Source organism: Lissotriton helveticus, chromosome 3_1 (assembly GCF_964261635.1).
Source record: "Lissotriton helveticus chromosome 3_1, aLisHel1.1, whole genome shotgun sequence".
In the NCBI taxonomy this organism is placed as follows: Eukaryota; Metazoa; Chordata; class Amphibia; order Caudata; family Salamandridae; genus Lissotriton; species Lissotriton helveticus.
Genome location: NC_136061.1, coordinates 1,864,121,352 through 1,864,136,737, shown reverse-complemented (window position 1 = coordinate 1,864,136,737; position 15,386 = coordinate 1,864,121,352). Strand labels below are relative to the sequence as shown.

The 15,386-nt window shown below is 48.0% G+C and overlaps 1 protein-coding gene across 2 annotated transcripts in view; it reads left to right on the top strand.

Annotated features, from left to right (window-relative positions):
* PHRF1 (PHD and ring finger domains 1) overlaps nucleotides 1-15,386 on the top strand; it is a 429,596-nt gene that overhangs the window by 64,967 nt on the left and 349,243 nt on the right. The gene's annotated exons all lie outside the window — the stretch shown is intronic.

The window sequence follows — 15,386 nt, the reverse complement described above, 5'->3', positions numbered from 1 at the left end:
TTACGTCTTGCACTTTTGTCCCTCAAATACTGTTCAGCATACAAATTTGCCTGCTCAACAATCTCAGCCAAAAATACATAGTTCATAAACAACAGATATTTTTTATTTTATAGGCAAAAGATTTTCACAATTAACTTTACACCGTGACACACCACTAAAAACAGACAACACCTGCTGCACCATGTTTGGGCCAACCCAGAGTCCAGCACTTCCAATGGGCCCTGGGCTGCAATCCAGATGCCCCTTGCTGCACTATCCGCATATTAGTGTCCTCCTCTGAAACAGGCACTTCACCCGCACTGAGAGTAGCTTCATCATCAGATGATTCCTCTCTGACTGAAAATTCACTGCCAGAACACTGGCCATCCTCCTACGAGACTTATTCTGACCATGATTATGAGACTGACTGTATTTGAGGCAAAGTATCCCAACAACCTGCTGAGTAGTCATCTTGCGGCTAGCCATAATCCTTAGTTATAGAAGTAACTTGACAAATAAGTCAACAATACCCAACACTGTGTAAAAAAAAAGTAATAAACACTGGAATTATAAAACAGACAAACTAATGGCATATAGCGGTTGTAAGGTAAAGTTAATCAGTACAAAGAACACAAAGAGCTATATACTGTAAAACAATACCACTCACTTGTCAGAGGCCGCTAAACTCAACAGCACCTATCCCCCCAAAAAGAAAATAAACTAAAATTACACACAAGGCCAAACACTACACATTGTGCACAAATACAAGGAAAATTGCACACACATTCAAACAGAAGCTATGTAAGGCAGCTTTTATTACATTTCTCAAAAACAAATTCATGCAGGTCGTTGATGCACATTTGTAGTAAATAAAATAAAAGAACGTTTCCTTACTAAACACTTGCAACTACACAAACTGCAGCTCTACCTATGCCTAAACCGCAAGCACAAGTTACACCAAAGTAAAACAAAAGCTTTGTACTAAAATGAAAAGGAGGAAAAAAAGTTGAGATCACAAATAATGGCAAAACACGCAGACTATCAGCCGAACTACATTTAACACAAACTTTCTCTTGGGGGTACATGGGTTTAAAAATACAACCGCCTCTCCCCAAAACATTTTGCGCCATAAACAATAAAATCCCTGGTGGTCTAGCGGCTTCTGCTTCCCTTGGGGGCAAATGGGCCTAAAATATAAGACCGATTTGCCCTCAAGGTGGGCAGAAATGGCCACAATATTCTTCCCCAAAATGGGAGTGCCCCTTGCCCAAGGGGCCTCTCCACAAAACGTGTAGCACCATATATAGATAAATCCCTGGTGGTCTATTCGCCCACAAGGGGATAGAAATGGCCAAAACCTTCATCCCTAAAAGGGGAGTGACCCTTGCTAATTGCATACAAAAAATTCCCTGGTGGTTTAGTGGCTTCTGCCCCCGGGGGGCTGATCGGCCTAAAAAAACTACCGAATCAGCCCTGGGGGGAAGGGGGGGATTGTGGAGGGTGGGTGGCGGGGCGAAACACCGATGCACATTTCCCAAGGGGAGCGACCCTTGCCTAAGGGGTCGCTCCTACAACAACAGGAAAAAAAACACATCCCTGGTGATCCAGTGGATGGATTCCTCCTCCACTATCGCGGGTCTCTCCTGCGATCGTATAGCAGGAATCCATTCAAAACAGGCAGATTCCATTCACACACCTTTCATTTGTGACACATACAAGACCATTCACCCTGCCAGCTGCTGGCCCAGCACAATACAACACTCACATCAACAGGCAGCGCCATTCAAGGGCCCATCACTTCAATACGCCCACATGCCTGACGCAGCAATAACATCGGCTAACTGAGTGTGTTAACTGGCCTTTAGCTACCAGTGTGTGCAGTGACCAGCAGCTATATAAACCTATAGAGAAATAGACACGAAGGTGACACAATACCCATAGAGGGAAATAAAGCGGTGCTTTTTGATTCCTCAAACATGAAAGGCTCCATGTGCTCCAAAAGGTTTTTTATACATAAACCATTAGAATATGATATATCTCTACACAGACCATAATTATAGTATAATATGGTTAACCCGTAGCTTCTTTATTCATTTTTGAGGATAGGATAGGTTCCATGTGCTTTTGTACTACATGGAAGAAGATAAGCTGTAGATGTTTTTCATAAAATTTGAGTAGAATGTGATGTACATTATAAATAAAGCTTACTATGGTAAACTCATTGATAACGTATTAGCGTAGGGAGATCTCGGGTTTGTGGTTTTACTATAATTGAGTGCGCCAACGTCCTCGGTAGGGGTTGGGGGTGGCAGCGTAAGCGCAAACGCTTCCCTCGTGGGCCCGTGCCAGGACATAATGTTTAACTCCTTGGCACAGCAGCACTGCTGCCGAGGACGTAACAATTACCTCCTCGGCATTGAAGTGGTTAAAGAATTTAAACTTAGACTCCAGGACAAAAGGTAACCTTATGTTGATCTTTCTTTATTCAACAGTCACTAAAATTGGTGAATTGTATTGGCTCACTGGCTTTCTACACATGATGAAGAGTGCTATTTACTACAGTCTAAATGTAGGTGTTTAAGAGATGTTTTAGGCACAAAGACTTTCCATGTGGCTGTATAGAATAATGTCAAACATGCTTTAAGTGATGGCATTTCCACCTGCCTCATTCTGCTGCTGCAGGTGCCCCCTCCAAATGAGGAACTTGATTTTCTTTTTAATCCATTCCACTTGAAAACTTGTTGTTAATGCCATCATCATTTCTACATGGACTATGATGATGCTTTTTATGTTGTCCTGACTTGTCATGAATTTTAGCAAATTTGATTGCTTCTTCGAGGCTCTCCAGAAACAGCAATTGTTGCCAGCCAGTTTCTAGTAGGATGAATGCATTATAAGGCACTCCGCTTTGTCCACAGAGCTTATTATGAAACATTCTCCATGCTGCTTATGTTTACTTCGAAGTCTAAACAATCCTTTCATTGTGGTTCTTCTCTTCCCTAATTTAGAAATTCTCAGTGTACGATATGAAACCTTATTCTGCTGTTAATCTAAACTCTGCTCTGTCAAAAGCAGAATAACACTAATATTGTGCATGACCAGTTACAATACAAAGCAATTGCATAATGACAACACTAATTGTTATGGTGTTACAATGATAAACTGGTAATCAGATTGTCTCTGGTGTCTCTTGAGTGCCCTAGTCAAGATTGTCCCTTTTTCTACACATGGCAAACTGTTGCTATAATTGGTATAGAAAAATAGAAACAACTGTTATAGAGAATGTTGGCATTCTTCTCAAAGGAATCTTGGAAAAATTTAGTATTTTATAATTCATCATGCACGTTCAGGTTTTTAACAACCGCATTGATATTTGAGTGGATATGGCACTTTCTGTGCAGGGGCGTCAGAACAGAATGGAAACCATATTTAGGTCTCGCCTATTAATCCCGCAAGGGTTAATAGACGAGAGTATTGAGGGCAAACCAAGGTCTGAAACCATCGTGGATTGCAGACAGTTCGTGTGGTGCAATGGTGCGGACGCACGTCCACATCAAAGCCATCAGCCTCCCTCCCACATGTAGCTCGGCCTCAGGCATTCACCCCAGCGTGCGCTCGGCCTCACTTCGTCTTCCCCCTAATTACATCCCTGCTGTTCTTTCACTTCTTTCACGGCCGCGAGGCTGTGCTTCAAAGGGATCCGCCCCTGCTTTAAGTAAAAGCTTCTTTCGGCACTTTTTTTGTTCTGTTGCATCAGCTGTGAAGAACCTTTAATTTCTACTATTTTCTTTGTGAGAGCATGGACGCCCAGTGGGGTCAAACCCAACACCAGTTGTCTGGTAAAGAGTACGAATGCCTTCCAAGAGCGGCTGCGTCCCTTTTAAGGCTAATAAAATAAGTTCCACAAAGATGGGTTAGCATTAACATTTTATTTCAAGCGCCACTATGAACAAGATTGCAGCAGTGTACGGAGCACTATCAAAACAAGCTATTATTATAATCAGTTCCGCTCCGTGATACTTCCTGGGATGATGACAGCAAAACGCTTCGTTGTTTTACACGCACAAAGCTTAGGCTCGGCATTTCATCTGCCCGAGGTCTAACAATCGAGTTTATTTTGGGTAAAAGCCCATAAAGCTTAAAACACAACTAAAATACAATAAAATGTATCGTTCAGAAGAAAGAAATTAAAACCGCCGCACAATAGACAATTACCATCCAGGTGCTCACCTTCTAGGGTCTTGTTAATTTGCCACAGTCAACGGATCTCCTGAATTTTGTAAAATGGGAAAGTTTGTCTTAAATAGGAGACGTGGACTAGTGTCTTAAACCCGAGTTGGGAACCAGGAGATCGGCTGTCCATACGCTGCTTTCCCACTAAGCCAGGAACATTGTGTGATGCTGGGCAAATCACTTAATCTCAATGTGCTTGAAACAGTTAAAAGGTGTAAACCAGCGGTGTGTTTTGGTGTATAGCCCAGTTCATCCCCCCCCCCATTCACATCCTTGTTTCTGTAATCGGGGTTTACCTGGTCCTACACATCATTTCTGTGCTACATACTGCTCCTTGTGATATTTAAGATACCCCTGCTACATTATACACACACTTTTTTTAATTCATATAAATGCCACATTACATTTTTCAGGATAGTGTTTCAATTCGATGTTTACGTTTTATTAATTGCTTCCAGGGTGAACATTCCAAAAGACCTCCTCTGCATTTCTCTCCTGAACTGTTCTTTAATAAGTAATCAGAGGTTTAAATAAATCTACAATTTATTAAAAGATGCGCAATAAAGAAGTTGAGCATTTCACATTCAGTGCTAGCTATCGGACATTGATTCTGTGTAAATCACTGCTTTCTAACTGTAAGGCCCTCATATAGAAAAAAAACCTAAAATCTACCCTTGTGAGGCAGTATTAAGTCTAGTGAACGCCCTCAGTCTGCCAAACAGGTGTGTTTACTTTGTAGCTAAGTTTGCGCTATAGCAATTTCTCTTCATTGCTTACACATACCACCATTCCAAATAATTACACTCTAACATACAATGCCACTCCATGTAATTCCAATACACTCAGTACCACATAATTACTATCCACATGTTTCCACTGCACCCCATGCCACATATTTCCAATGCACAGTTCCACACCAGACAATACCACCACACACAATTCCACAACTAACCACTAACAAGTTCAATCCAACACACATAATTCCACTCCACACCACATACATGCACTCTATTCCAAACCAAAACACACAGGTAAAAGACATTGCCATTTAGAACACCAATAGCTCTAACTCTCACAAATGCGAGACCTATTGCGTTGCAAATGCTTGTTTGTTGTTGTAACCCTTGCAACTAAGATGCCCTTTTTATGGTCTGTAGGCAGTCATCCTGTACCTTTCATTCAAGTTTCCAGTGCAGAGCAATACTCGGAACAAACCTGAATTTCCTTCCAAAGGTGGTTCTCCATTTCACCTTATTCAGACGATAGACTCCCAGTCCTTTTCTGCCCAGCAATTCTCTGTAGTGGAGAGAGTGCTCCATACCCTAGATATGACACACACTCCGCATTATATAAAACTCTCAAATAAATAAACTAAACCTTTTTGCAAAACTAATTGTTTGTGACCTTTACACAGCCTCACAAAGGGCAGTCTGTTTCCAAAGCAGGGATTGCTGGATGGATAGATAAATGTATTTAGGCTTGCTATCTAAAAACCAAAAGAGCCCTTCCATTGCTCTTAGGGCTCACTATTCAAAAGAAGGCTGCTACCATGGAATTTTTAGGGAACATTCCCCATGTCGACTTATGCAGGGCATCTACATGGTCAACCACACACACAAATCAAATCAAACATGCTTTATTCTGTGCAAAATATACCACCATAAAAGCATACCCCACACACATTCACTTAGCACTACTGTGTAGGTGTTCTGACGAGACAACAGGTATTGGTTGGCCAGAACTTTATTACATACATCTCCATCATTCACACGCTATCTCTGCTTATGGGGAGTACTGCTTTACAATCTATGCAGATCATGTGTATCTTCAGCAGAGCATGCTGCAAACAGAAAATGGTACCCTGTAAGCATCTTTTTGTAGTGTGCACTGCTGTAGATTCGGATGTGCCCACCCTCCTCCCTGAATGCGTGAGGCTCAGATCTTTCTTTTCCTCAAGCCATTATCCTTTTTTCCCCCCATACTCTATAACTCTGCCATAGTCACCACAACCTGTGGGGTACCTCAAGCCTCCTCCCTGTCCCCCCAACCTTTTTAACCTCTATATTCGCCCCTTGATTCACTCCCTCCGACAAATGAAGGTTAAGATTCACAATTACGCGGAGGACATGCAATCACTGGGCAGGCCCACACCGTGTGAAAGAAGGTCCCTAGTTCCCCACACCCTCTCAAGCACTGTGGAGTATCTGCGCTTCCAATTTTGTGTAAGAGCACCCTCGTGTAATATGTGCAATGTAATATTTTGAGCTGCACCAGACGCAGTCTGGATGGGATTGCACCCTCTCTTGGGGAGGCGTACTCATCCCTCCAATCCACCTCGTCAATGTCTCCTATATCCCTTTCCCATGCCCTCTTTCATGTTTCCGCGGGGTCAGGTCTATTGTTAATGATTTTTTTATATGTCGTCTATCGCCTTTTTTTGAAGGTGGTCAGTCAGGAGTCTATCCTCCAACGGCGAGGACTCCTCTGGGGTCTCGCCTGGCTGTAAAGCCGATGTCAGAGCATGCTTAATTTGTATATAGCGGAAGCGTTCCGTCTCTGCCAGGCCATAGGTGGCCTGTAGTTGCGCAAATGGAATCACCATTCCCTTCTGCCATAGATCTCCTACTGAGGAGATCCCAATGTTGTCCCAATTCCAAAATCCCTTCGAGTTACCCAATCTGCCTAGCTTTCGGGTGTCCCACAATGGCGTTGCCAATGTAATCACTCCTTCCCATCCTAATGCGCGCTGCGTTATAAACCAGATGCTAATCGTATGGAGTGTCGGTCCGGTGGCCAACTGCTTACGTCTCTTATTATATAGGGCATCCATGATACCATTTTTCTCCAAGATATGCCTGTCTAGTCTAAACTCCGGCTCATCTTAGGGGACCTGCAGCTACTGGTTAATCGGAACAAGGTGTGCAGCCCAATAGTAGTCCCTAATATCAGGTAGAGCTATTCCTCCGTCAAAACAGCCTTTATGCAGTTTCTTCAGGGCAATGCGGGGTGTCTTCCCTTCCCACAGCAGCGTGGTCATTTCTGCCTCTATTGCTCTGAGGTATGTGGACGGGACCAGGAACGTGGTGTTTTGTAACGCGTAGAGAAATCTCGGCAGCGCCACCATCTTAAACAGCGCCGCTCGGCCGAGGAGCGTGAGGGGCAGCGAGCGCCAATGCTGGATGTTCTGCATCAGATTTTTATCTATAAATTGTACCCTGTCAGGTGTAATGAAGATTCCTAAATATTTGAAGCCATCTGTAACTATCTGTAGCGCACATCCTCTTGGTAATCGAGGTGGCGGGCCACGGAGGACATATAATAGCGACTTGTCCCTGTTTATCATACAGCCAGATGCTCTTCCGTACGCCACGCAGATGTCCAGCAAACAATTAATAGATCTCCCTGGGGAGGTGAGGTACAGTAGGATGTCGTCTGCGTACAATGAGATTCGATCTTCCCATCCCATCGCCCATCGTATACCCTTTATCACTGGGTCCTGTCTCACCCACGCCGCTAATGGCTCCAAGAATAAAGCAAAGAGCAGGGGGGATAGCGGACACCCCTGCCGTGTCCCTCTTCCCAGGCCAGACTCTCTGGATAAACATCTGTTTACCACCACCCTTGCCAGTGGCTGCTCATATAGTAACCCCACCCACTTACAGAATTTAGGGCCAAAGCCCAAATGCTGGAGGACTGCAATTAGGAATGGCCATTCCACCAGATCAAACGCCATACGCGCATCCAGGGAGAGGATGGCTGCGTCTTCCTCTAGTACTTCTCTTCGTTCAAGCACACCGAACAACCGCCGCAGATTGAGCGCCGTATTGCGGTGGGGCATGATGCCCGATTGGTCCGGGTGGATGATGTCGGTCAGGTAGGGCTGGAGTCTGGTAGCCAGAGCCTTTACCAATATTTTTGCCTCTGCATTCAACAGCTAAATTGGCCTGTATGAACCACATTCCTGCACTGGCTTGCCCGGCTTGTGGATTGCAACTATTGTGGCCACACGTTGGTCCCTTGGAAGGGCCCCCTACATTAGGCTTTCATTGTACATGGCTAGCAGGCGCGGCGCTAGCTGCGCGTTCCCTAGCTTATAGAATTCTATGGGGATGCCATTTGGCCCCAGTGCCTTTCCCGTGTGCAGTGCCCTAATTGCTTGCGCTATCTCTTCCTGCGTCATGTCTTTCTCAAGCGCAGAGACCGCTTCTTCCCCCAGCCTGGGAGTCTGTATATCATGTAAAAACGCCTGATTATCTGCCACTGTTGCCGTAGCCACTGGCGTGTATACCGATTCGTAGTGACGTGCTAGTTCGTCTGCAATCTGTTGTGGGCCCTGTACCAGTGTGTCTTCCTGCGTACGTATTTGCTCTATCCAATTTTTTTCCCTTTCTTTCTTTCCTAACCATGCCAGTAGTTTCCCTGCCTTGTCTCCCTGCCCGTATATAGTATGCTGGGTTTATGTAAGTCTGTCAGCGACGTCCTCCCGCGTGTATGCCCTGTATTCCTCCTGTGCTAGCTTCAATGCATGTGTTGTGTCCTCTGTAGTATCTATTGTATGCACCCTCTCTGCCCTGCCCACTGCTTCCTCGAGGTCTCCTATATGTTTCTGCTGATCTCTCTTTTTTCCTGTAATTGCCGATATAGCCTGGCCTCGTAACACCACTTTATATGCCTCCCACAGTGTCGATGATGAGGTGACCGAATGCTCGTTTTCCTCAAAATAGTGCTTGGTTGTCTGAAGTAACGCTTTCCGAATCGTTTTGTCTTGTAAATAGCCTGGTTTAATGAGGAAGAGTCGCCGATCCTGTAGGCTCGACGACGTGTATGTGATGCTGACCGGGGAATGATCCGAGATACCCCTCGGGTGATGGTGCACTTCTGTCACGCCCAATATCCCAGTGGCTAAAGTGAAGACATAGTCAAGTCTAGAGAGACTGTTATGGGCCCCCGAGTGATATGTAAACTGTTTATCTGTTGGGTATCTAGTTCTCCACACATCCACAAGACCCATCGCTTCCACAAAGTCCCTTAATCTTCGTGTCTCCCGGCTGGCCTCCCTCGCAGGTTGTCTATCTAAGTCTGGGTCTATAACTGCGTTGAAATCTCCCCCTGTAATCAATTCTCCCTCAGGGAGAGCGAGAAGGAACTTCCCCAAATCTGCCAATGTATCCTGGTGCAGCGTCGGTGGGACATACACGAGACCATATTATATTTCTTACCATCCCATTGTCCCGATATAGCAGCGAACCTTCCATAGTCATCATTATAAGTGTGGGACACCACCATTGGAAAACGCTTGTTCACTAGGATACCAACTCCCCTGGACCCCGAGGAGAATTCTGCATGTGCTGCCATGTGGAGCCCCCATCTATTCAGTGCCTTGACTGCTGTACCCTGCATGTGTGTCTCCTGAATCAGTGCTACTGCCGGATTTTTCTTCTGATGTATTGCAGCACTAAGCCCCGCTTTATTTTGTCCCCCAGCCCATTTACGTTCCAGGAGAGCACTGCTAGTTGCGGCGCCTGCTGTTGGGCCTCCTGAGTCCCTATTGAAGCGCTACTAGTGTTCCAATGTGTACCCGCCATGTGAGTTGATGTGCATACCCTGTGTCTGGATTATCTCAATTCGATCCAATCTGGCATGCATCAATTTACTTTTAAAGAACAAACTCCCCATGAACATTGGGGACATGATCCCAATAACTTCTCCCGATCCCCCCCAAAATTCCCCCCCGACCCCAACCCCCTCCCTGCCTCGCGGATTCAAAACTACCCGCCTCCCCAACATAGCAGAGTGCTTCAATCCCCAACCGTTATACATCTTTAACCTGGGGGGGAGGTGAGAGAACCCGCCTACCCCGCCCGACCCCTTAGCATACTCATCTGAAGCCTGTAACGGAGTCGCTGCTTAGTCCATCGCTAATAGTCCCCATAGTGCAGTATCCTCTCCTTGTTGAGACAAATCGGCATTACCCTACTTACAGGTCTGCATGGTCCAGGCGCTTGAGTCGATTTTCCCCCGCCGCTCGAATTTCTCTTCAGCGGGGTTGTGCCCAGTCTAAGTCTGTATCCTTATCAAATGTTCCGTGGAAACTACTCGGACCTTCTATCCTTCACTCGTCTTCATCGCCAGCTCTTTTATTCCTCACTTATCTCCTGTGTCCTCTCCTCTCGTTCCTCACCTCCGTCTTGTTGAGAGGGCCACCAGCACCGTTTCCTTTGCCCCCGATGCTTGTTAGCTGGCCTCCAGCCTTCCAGCCAGTCAATAGCCTCTCCAGGCAATTAAAAAAAACAGGTTTTTCCCTCCGCTTCCACTCTCAGCTTTGCCGGGAAAAGCATTGCATACTTCAGTTCCATGGTGTGGAGTTCCTTCTTTACTTCCATGAAACTGTGCCTTTGGGCCATGACTGCCGCCGTATAGTCAGGGTAGAGCGTTACCGTACTGTTCTCCACTTGGATAGGGGGGCCCACTCGGGCCGCCTGGTGGATCGCATCCCTGTCTCTGAAGTTAAACAGCCTTGCGAGAATCGGCCTCGGGGGAGCTCCCGGTCTGTGTCGCCCGCCCGGGACCCTGTGCGCCCTCTCTACTGAGAAGAATTTAGATAGTCCTCTGGGGCATAGCTTAGTTTGGATCAGGTCTTCCACATATAAGTCCAGTCCTGGCCCCCGAATACTCTCCGGCACGCCAACTAGGCGCACGTTGTTGCGCCGAGAGCGCCCCTCCTGATTGTCCAGCTGCGCCGAGAGTTGCAGGTTCATTTTTTCCAGGTGCGCCATTTGTTCCAGGTGCGCCATTTGTTTCTTCAGAGTTGCCGTGTCTGATGTGAGGGTTTTTGCCGTGGCCTCTACCTCCGTCACCCTAGAGCTCATTTTGGAGAGGTCAGCTCTTAACAGAGACACCTCCGTGGAGATGGAGCCTATGGATGTTTGCATCTGTAGTAACGTTGCACTCATCTACAGACCCCCGGGCCCACGGACACAATTCAGCTAAACCATCACCGACTTCATCAGCCCGCACGCCCTAGCCTCAGCAGACTACATCCTCCTAGGGGACCTGAACTTCCACCTGGAGAAAAACAACAACAACAACACCACCGCCACCCTGCTCGACAATCTCGCCAACCTCGGACTCAAGCAACTAGTGGACACGTCCACCCACCTCACCGGCCACACGCTCGACCCCATCTTCTCCGCCAGCAACCACGTCTCCTTCAGCCACTCCACCAGACCACACTGGACCGACCACAGCTGCATCCACTTCACCTTCAAGAAGACCACCTCCTACCACCAGACGCTACAGATCCCCCGCAGATGCTGGAGCAAAGTCACCACAGACCAGCTGACCACATCACTGAGCCAGAACCCAACGACGCAGCACACAATCTCGCACAGTGGATCACCAACTGCGCCGACGACCTCGCTCCTCTGAAGAAACCACCAGGCAAGACGAGCAACAGAAAAAAACCCTGGTTCATAGACGCCCTCAAAATCGCAAAGAAATCATGCCAAACCCTCGAAAAAGCTTGGCGCCACAAACGGACATCAGAAAACATGACAGCCCTCAAGAACGCCACCCGCGAATACCACCAGATGATCCGCACCACCAAAAGGACATCATTCAAAGAGCGGCTGGACAACAACGCCCACAACAGCAAGGAACTCTTCAGCATCGTCAAAGAGCTGTCCAACCCGAACGCCAGCAACAACGACATCACACCGTCGCAAGACCTGCAACTCCCTCGCCACATTCTTCCACCGCAAGATCGCAGATATACACGACGGCTTTGGACCCCAGACTCCGCCTCCAACCACCAAACCAACGACCCCCACCACCAGCCTCCGCGCATGGACCCCCGTCAGCACTGAAGACACCACCCGCATCATGAACACCACCCACTCAGGCTCCCCCTCCGACCCATGCCCTCATCATATCTTCAACAAAGTCGACACCATCATCGCACCCCACCTCCGGAACGTCATTAACCGCTCCTTCACATCAGCCACCTTCCTGGGAAGCTGGAAACACGCAGAAATCCACGCCCTTCTGAAAAAACCAACAGCGGTCCCCAAAGACCTCAAGAACTTCCGCCCCATCTCTCTTCTCCCCTTCCCGGCTAAAGTCATCGAGAAGACCGTCAATAAACAGCTGACTGCATTCCTCGAAGAAAACAGCTCGCTCGACCCATCCCAGTTCGGATTTCGAGCCAACCACAGCACCGTGACTGCCCTCATCGCAGACACCGATGACATTAGGACCCTGATGGACAACGGAGAGACAGCCGCTCTCATCCTCCTGGGTCTCTCGGCGGCCTTCGACACCGGCTGCCACCGTACCCTAATAACCCGCCTCTACAACACTGGGATCCAAGGAGAGGCCCTGGACTGGATCACATCGTTCCTCTCCGACAGAACCCAGAGAGTCCGCCTCCCTCCCTTCTGCTCCGAGGCCACCAAGATCATCTGCGGCGTACCCCGGGGCTCCTCACTCAGCCCAACTCTCTTCAATATCTACATGAGCCCCCTCGCCACCATCGCCCACAAACACAATATCAACATAATCTCCTACGCCAACGACACCCAACTCATACTCTCCCTCACCAAAGACCCTCTCACCGCCAAAGCCACCTTCCAGGATGGAATGAAAGAGGTCGCGGAATGGATGAGGCACAGCCGCCTGAAGCTCAACTCAGACAAGATGGAGGTCCTCATCATCGGACAATCCCCTTCCGCCTGGGAATACTCCTGGTGACCCACGTTGCTGGGCACCGCACCGACACCCACTGACCACGCACGCAACCTGGGATTCATCCTCGACTCCTCTCTCACGATGACCAAGTAAGTCAACGCAGTCTCGTCCTCGTGTTTCAACACCCTGCGCATGCTCCGAAAGATCTTCCGGTGGATCCCCACCGAAACCAGAAAGACGGTCACCCAGGCCCTCGTCACCAGCCGACTGGACTACGGGAACGCCCTATAAGCAGGAACCATAGCCAAACTTCAGAAACACCTTCAGCGCATACAGAACGCCTCCGCACGACTCCTCGACATCCCCCGCGACAGCCACATATCCGCCCACCTGAGAAACCTGCACTGGCTCCCAGTCAGCAAGAGGATCACGTTCCGGCTGCTCACCCACGCACACAAAGCGCTCCAAAACATGGGCCCCGAATACCTCAACAACCGCATCTCGTTCCACACCCCCACCCCTGCCAACTCCGCTCCTCCAGCCTCGCCCTCGCCACCGTCCCACGGATTCGCAGAACCACCTCGGGAGGAAGATCGTTCTCCTACCTTGCAGCGAAGACATGGAACTCCCTCCCCGCACACTTACGACTGACCCAGGACCATCTCACCTTCAGGAAACGCCTCAAGACCTGGCTATTCGAGCAGTAGCAGTACCCACCCCCCCCCCCTTCTCCTCAGCGCCTTGAGACCCTCACGGGTGAGTAGCGCGCTCTACAAATGTACTGATTGATTGATTGATTGATTGCCATCATGTCTTGCAATGTGACCTCCTTCTGAGGAGCTGTCCGCATGGGCGCCCTTGGGCGGAGATCCCGGTTGTGGCTCTGCCTGTTGAGTCTTCGTCAGCGTGTATTTATCCATACGATTTTGTTGCACTTGCCGTGCCCCCCTGGAGCTCATCTTGCCGCTCTCCAGGTATCTTGCGTTAGTTAACCCCCGGGGGAGGGGGCGGGGGCGTGTCGCTCCTCAGTTGTAGTTCGCTACCTCCCCACTGTCACTGGCCCTCACTGGGTCTCGTCACAGGCCTCAGAGGCCCTTCCTGTTTATATCGCCCCCCGATTCACCGTTTGGGCCGCACTAGCACTGAAGGCGTCGCACTGCCCCGGGCGTCCCTCTGTCACCTGCGCTGTAGTTTAACCCCCCGGGTGCTCCTCCGGCTCCCTCGCTGTGCTTCGTCCAGACACTCAGCTCTGATGTCGACCTATTTATCTAGGCCAGGGGGGGTCTGCTTCAAGTCGTCGCAATTGTGTCAGATGCAAAAAGTACTTGCGATCGGCAATACTCCAGCCCAGCTAATTGAAACAGGCGCCAGTCGCCGCCCTACCGTCCGGCCCCTGAGTGTGCTCCGACGTGCGGCCCTGGCCTTCACTGTGGGTCCCGGCTTCTTTTATGGATGTTGGGCCTGAGCTCCGCCCCTTCTCCTCTCCCGGTTCTGGGGACACTGCGCTCCTTCCTGGATCACGTTTTTAGGTAGCGGGGGACACACTGCCGCTGTTTTAACGCTCTGGGCACTTCAAGTCACAGGATTAATGCAGGATTTGTGGGTCACGGCTGTCTGGTATCGGGACTCTCTCTAGGTTGCGACCATCTTGAGTCGGTCGCAAGCCACACCCCCTTGCTTCCTGGTTTGAATGACTTTTGTTCTACCCTGTTTTCGGATGGTTTTGTACAGAATTGCTAAATTTTTATGAAACTGTAACTGTCGTTGTCTAGAAATGTCTCCTAATCAGATGTTAACAGCCATTAAGCGTGCTTTCTATATAAGAGTTTTAGAAGAGGCTTGCACAACACCTTTCATGGGTAAAAGATTGACTTGATTACAGGTCATTTGTTAATAACAGGGGGGGTAGTGGATGAAGTATCCAATTGTAATGGACCTAGACTTCTTACCCTGCTGCTCAGAAAGGAAAAGTTGTCCATAAGTTATTCTCCTTATCAAAAAATGAATTTGAAGAAAAAAGTGAGTCTGTGATGGCAAACAGGGAAAGAAGGCTCTTCAGTTTCTTATCTATATTATGAATGATCTAATATAATGGACGACTTTGGATTGGCTAAGGACAAAGGTACTTTTGGATCGTTGGGATAAGTATATCATTTTCTAATACTCTCAAATTTGCTAAATAAGACTAAACCACTTTATTTAAGCTAGCCTCTGGTAATTAGGAATGAAAACCCAATATTGTCCTTTGTGCAGCAATTTATTCTCCTGGTCGCCACCTGTTGAGTAGTGGCTAAGGTCAGTGGCGTACGTTTTCTTAAATTAGTAGTACTACTGTGGGCAGTAGTAATTTTCTTTTTTTTGTGGTTTTCAATCTCAACTTTTGTAAAAAAGGAATAACTGATAAAGGAACAGGAATTTGCAAAGGTCACTTTTTTTAATTTAGATATATTTCTGCTATGTGACTACGGTTTGCTCTGGCTGATTTGTAC